The sequence below is a fragment of the Bos indicus genome, chromosome 18, assembly GCF_029378745.1.
Source record: "Bos indicus isolate NIAB-ARS_2022 breed Sahiwal x Tharparkar chromosome 18, NIAB-ARS_B.indTharparkar_mat_pri_1.0, whole genome shotgun sequence".
Taxonomy (NCBI): Eukaryota; Metazoa; Chordata; class Mammalia; order Artiodactyla; family Bovidae; genus Bos; species Bos indicus.
In genome coordinates, this window is record NC_091777.1 from 15,438,523 (window position 1) to 15,444,654 (window position 6,132).

Genomic DNA, 6,132 nt, shown 5'->3' on the forward strand with positions numbered 1-6,132 from the left:
GTCACATTAATATCATATATCTAATTCATAGGGTCACCACTGTCTGGTTTCCTCTAGACTGAGTTCATGTAATTTAATGTGTAATTTACTGTTATTTTATATTGGGGGTAGAGTTGATTTCCAGTGTTTTGTTTTAGGTGTACATGAACTTGATTCAGTTCTACATAGATGTGTATCTATTCTTTTTCTGTTTTTCCCCCTCATATAGGCTATTACAGTTTGTTCAGTAGAGTCCTCAGTTCTATTCAGTAGGTCCTTTTTTGTTATCAACTTGATGTATATTAGCGTGTATATTTTCATCCCAAACTCTTAATTTATCTGTCCTTTCTACCTTTCCTTTGATAGTTATACTTTGATTTTCTCAGTCTGTGAGTCTGTTTCTATTTTGTTAATTAGTTCTTTGGTCTGAACTTACAGATTCCACCTGTAGGGGATATCTTAGGTTATTTGTCTTTTCTCTCTGAAAAGTATTTATCGTATGATACTTTCTTGGTCTATCCAGGCTGCTGCCAATATCATTATCTCGTTCTGTTTCATGGCTGAGTAGCATTCCAGTGTATCGATGTACCATGGAGTCTTCATTTTTCTGTCCATGGACATTTTGGTGGATTCTGTGTCTTGGTTATTGTAATAGTGCTGTCCTGAAAATCAGGGTGCACGTGTCATTTTGAATGGTGATTTTCTCTGGACCTAAGCTGAGGAATGGGGTTGCAGGATCATATGATACCTCGATGTTTAGTGTTTCAAGGAAACTCCATACTGTTTTCCATCGTAGCCTTACATTTACATCCCACCAAGACTGTGGGAGGATTTTATTTTCTGTACATTCTCTGAAGTAATTATTCTTTGTCGCTCTTTTCGACGATGGCTCTTGTGACCAGTGTGAGGTGAGCCCTCATAGTTTTGTTTGGCATTGATCTAACAATTACTGATATGGAGCATCTTTCCATGTGCTTTTATTATTGTTTTACACCTTGTGAGAACAATGTACCTCTTCGATCTGGCTTCTTTAAAGTTGGCCTGTTTGGAATATTTTTTCTGATCATTTACCCAGGACACTTCTTGACGGCGGGTGTCATTTACAGCCCTCTCAGAATTGTGACTATTATGAACCCTTTAGCATCTGTTTTAAGGTGTATAGATTGATCTGAACCAGCTAATTACTCCCTGTGCCTCTGCCTTTCTGTTTTGGTTACCATGAGTTTCTCTTCTAAGTCTGTGGGGCTGTTTCTCTTTTGTAAAGAAGTTTGTTTGTATCCATGTTTAGATTCCACAGGAAGTAATATCCTATACTTGTCTTTCTCTTTCACTTACTTCACTTAGTATGATTATCTCTAGTTTCTTCCTGGTAAATGGAAATGGCATTATTTCATCCTTCTTTACGTCTGAGTAATACTGCATTGTGTACATGTACCCCATTTTCTGTCTTCATTCATCCGTCCTTGTACACTTAAGTTGCTTCCATGTCTTCGTTATTGTACCTAGTGCTGCCATGATCGTTGGGTGAAGGTGTCTGTTTGAATTTTGGCTTTCTCTGGATCTGTGCCTAGGTATGGGATTGCTGGCTCACTGGGTACTTCTGTGTGTAGCTTTTTAAGAACCTCCATAATCTTCTCCCTAGTGGGTGTACTGACTGACATTCCCACCAACAGTGTAGGAGGGTTCCCTGTTCTCCACACCCTCTGCAGACTTTATTGTTATAGGGTCTTCAGTGTGGCCATTCTCATCAATGTGATGTGATACCTCATTGTACATTTGATTTGCCTTTCTCTAAGAACTAGTGATGCTGAGCATCATTTCATGTGCTTTATAGCCACCTCTGTGACTTCTTTGGAGAAATGTGCATTTATTCTTTGGCTGATTTTTTAAAATTTTTTTTTGATTTTGAGCTGTACTAGTGGTTTGTATGTGTGGAAGAGAAATTCCCTGTAAGTATCTTTGCAAGATTTTTTTTTCTCTTCTGAGGGTTGTCTTTTTCTTTCACTGACAGTTTCCTTTGCTGTGCAGATGCTTTTAATGTTTATTAGGTCCCATTTGTTTACTTTTTGTTTTATTTTCATGATTCTACAAGGTGGATCAAAAAAGAACTTGCAGCATTTTATGTCAAAGCGTGTACTCTTTTCCTCAAGAGTTTCATAGTATCTGTCCTTTTATTTAGATCTTTAATCTGTTTGGAGTTTATTTTTGTGTATGGTGTTAGGGAGCATTCTAATTTCATTCTCATTTTCATTGCTAAGGAACCTGCCCGATGTCCTCTATAGTGGCTGCTCCCAATTTCCATTCCCAGCGTCAGTGTAGGAGGGTTCCCTTCACTCTACACCCTCTCCAGCATTTATTGCTTGTAGAGTTTCCATCTATGGCCATCCTGACTTGAAGTTTTGATTTGCATTTCTCTCATATTGAGCGATGTTGACATTTTTACATGTGACTTTTTTTTAAAACAGTGTGACTTAAACTTATTCAAATTGGCTTCTTGAATGCCTGCTCTGTTTTTAATATTTTTCTGTTGACATCCCCTAGGCCATTTCTTGAGGGCAGCAGTTTTTTTACTTACAGCCCCCAGGCCTAGTGAATATTAAGTGCCAATGAGCAAAGGCAAAATGGTTGTCTGAGGAGGCCTTACAAATAGCTGTGAATAGAAGAGAAGCGAAAGGCAAAGGAGAAAAGGAAAGTTATACCCATTTGAATGCAGAGTTCCAAAGACTAGCAAGGAGAGATAAGAAAGCCTTCCTCAGTGATCAATGCAAAGAAATAGAGGGAAAAAATAGAATGGAGAAGACCAGAGATCTCTTTAAGAAAATTAGAGATACCAAGGGAACATTTCATGCAAAGATGGGCACAATAAAGGACAGAAATGGGATGGACCTAACAGAAGCAGACAGTATTAAGAGGTGGCAAGAATACACAGAAGAACTGTACAAAAAAGATCTTCACGACCCAGGTAATCACGATGGTGTGATCACTCACCTAGAGCCAGACCTCCTGGAATGAGAAGTCAAGTGGAAGCTTAGGAAGCATCACTATGAATAGAGCTAGTGGAGGTGATGGAATTCCAGTTGAGCTATTTCAAATCCTGAAAGATGATGCTGTGAAGGTGCTGAACTCAATACGCCAGCAAATTTGGAAAACTCAGCAGTGGCCACAGGACTGGAAAAGGTCAGTTTTCATTCCAGTCTCAAAGAAAGGAAATGCCAAAGAATGCTCACACTCTAGCAAAGTAATGCTTGTGTGGATCACAATAAACTGTGGAAAATTCTTCAACAGATGGGAACACCAGAGCACCTTAACTGCCTCTTGAGAAATTTGTATGCAGGTCAGGAAGCAACAGTTAGAACTGGACATGCAACAAGAGACTGGTTCCAAATAGGAAAAGGATTATGTCAAGGCTGCATACTGTCACCCTGCTTATTTAACTTATATGCAGAGTACATCATGAGAAATGCTAGGCTGGAGGAAGAACAAGCTTGAATCAAGATTTCCGGGAGAAATATCAATAACCTGAGATATGCAGATGACACCACCCTTATGGCAGAAAGTGAAGAAGAACTAAAGAGCCTCTTGATGAAAGTGAAAGAGGAGAGTGAAAAAGTTGGCTTAAAGCTCAACATTCAGAAAACGAAGATCATGGCATCTGGTCTCATCACTTCATGGCAAATAGATGGGGAAACAGTGGAAACAGCGTCAGACTTCTGGGCTCCAAAATCACTGCAGATGGTGACTGCAGCCATGAAATTAAAAGACGCTTGCTCCTTGGAAGAAAAGTTATGACCAACCTAGACAATGCATTTAAAAGCAGAGACATTACTTTGCCAACAAAGATCTGTCTAGTCAAAGCTATGGTTTTCCCAGTAGTCATGTATGGATGTGAGAGTTGGACTGTGAAGAAAGCTGAGCGCTAAAGAATTGATACTTTTGAACTGTGCTGTTGGAGAAGACTGTTGAGAGTCCCTTGGACTGAAAGGAGATCCAACCAGTCCATCCTAAAGGAAATCAGTCCTGAATATTCATTGGAAGGACTGATGCTGAAGCTGAAACTCCAATACTTTGGCCACCTGATGTGAAGAACTGACTTTTTTGAAAAGACCCTGATGCTTGAAAAGATTGAAGGCAGGAGGAGAAGGGGACGATAGAGGATGAGATGGTTGGATGGCATCACCGACTCAATGGACATGAGTTTGAGTAAACTCTGGGAGTTGGTGATGGACAGGGAAGCCTGGCATGCTGCAGTCCATGGGGTCATGAAGACAGGACTGAGTGACTGAACTGAGCTAAGGATTTTAAATTGTTGTTATGGGAAATGGCCGCAAGGCGGCGGCATGTCTCCATGCCCCTACCCTGGTTACTGGGGGAACCAGAGCCTTAGGGAAAGTCCTGTTCCTGGATTGTCAATTAGAGTGGAATGTGCCAGAAGATCCAAGGCTTGTCTCCCATTCCTTCTTCCTTCCTTACCCTATCCCCTGGACACATCCCAAGTCCTGCAACACCGTTCTGTGGAGGGTGATTTCATCATAGGTGGGGTGACCCTCAGGAGGGAAGCTGGAGGTGGGAACCCCATCACCTGGAAACATGGAACCCAGGGGGCTTTTCAGAGCTCTTCCAGCCCAGAGGCTCCACATCCTTTGGGTGCAGTAGGTGTAGTTTCACTGCAGGAGGACCCGCCAGGATCTGGAGGTTGTGGGCTGGTGTATAGGGGAACAGGGTCACCAGGTCCATGGGGCAGGGCTTCTTGGCTGGCACATCCTCCCCAGCTCCCTCAGCCCCAAGACAGTCCAAGGGACCCCGGCCTGCCCAGACTTCAGGGATGTGGCAGCAGCCCATGTCACTAAGGCCTGAAGGGAGTATACTCAGCATTCTCTTTTTGTAGAGAGCATTCTCTTTTGTAATTTGTATTTTGTAATGGTGTAGAGGTGAGTTTGGAGAAGGCAATGGCAACCCACTCCAGTACCTTTGCCTGGAGAATCCCATGGATGGAGGAGCCTGGTGGGCTGCAGTCCATGGGGTCGCTGAGGGTTTGGACGCGACTGAGCGACTTCACTTTCACTTTTCAGTTTCATGCATTGGAGAAGGAAATGGCAACCCACTCCAGTGTTCTTGCCTGAAGAATCCCAGAGACGGGAGAGCCTGGTGGGCTGCCGTCTATGGGGTCGCACAGAGTCGGAGACGACGAAGCGACTTAGCAGCAGCAGCAGCAGAGGTGACTTACAATGTTGTAGGGTTTATTTGTTTCTGGTGTACATGCATAGTGATGCATAAATGTTCTAGTGATGCATAGTACATGTTCTTTTTTGGGTTCTCTTCCCATGTAGTTTATTATGCAGTGTTGATTGGGGGTCCTCGTCCTATAGTGGGTTCTTGTTGATCATTTCACAGAGTCGTGTGTGTATGTTCATCTCCACCTTCTCATTTCCTTTGCCCACCACCTTTCCCTTTTGGTAACCATAAGGTGCTTTGCTATGTTGTAAGGCCATTTCTTTTTGGTAAAGAAGTTCATTTGTATCCATTTTTAGAATCCACCTCCAAGAAATATCATATGATACTTGTCTTCCTTTTTTTTTTTTTTTACGTTGATCAGGGGCGCAGTCCCCCACTACCACAAATTATGCAGTCGAGTTTCCCACATTTGGGGAAATCACAGGGGTCAGCACATCCAGAGTGCAATGGATAAGCCTCGCCCTGGGAAAACCACCTTCGTGATCATGGTATCTCCCCTGCCAGGTAAGTATGATACTTGTCTTCCTTTGTCTTACTTACTTCACTTAGTGTGATTGTCTCTACTTCTTTCCTGTTGCTGGACGTGGCGTGATGTCACCCTTTTATGGCTGAGCGATAACTGCTCTGTGCGTGTACCCCATCTAGTTTACCCATCCATCTGTCCTTACCCACTTAGGCTTCATCCATGTATTGGCTATTGTACACAGTGCTGCCACAAACATTGGGTGCACCTGTCTTTAAAATTATGGTTTTCTCTGGATGTGTGCCCAGGACTGGGATTGCTGGGTCCTATGCTACTTTGCTCTTTAGTTTTTAATGACCCTTTGTCTTGTTCTCCTTCGTGGATTTGATGACTTTCATTCCCATCAACAAGGAGGAGGGTTCTTTTTCCTCCATTCCCTCTCCAGCATGTATTGTCAT

The 6,132-nt window shown here is 42.6% G+C and overlaps 1 pseudogene; it reads right to left on the minus strand.

The window, feature by feature from the left end:
- Nucleotides 1-5,569: 5,569 nt before the first annotated feature.
- Nucleotides 5,570-5,723, minus strand: LOC139177408 (U1 spliceosomal RNA; annotated as a pseudogene).
- Nucleotides 5,724-6,132: the final 409 nt, after the last annotated feature.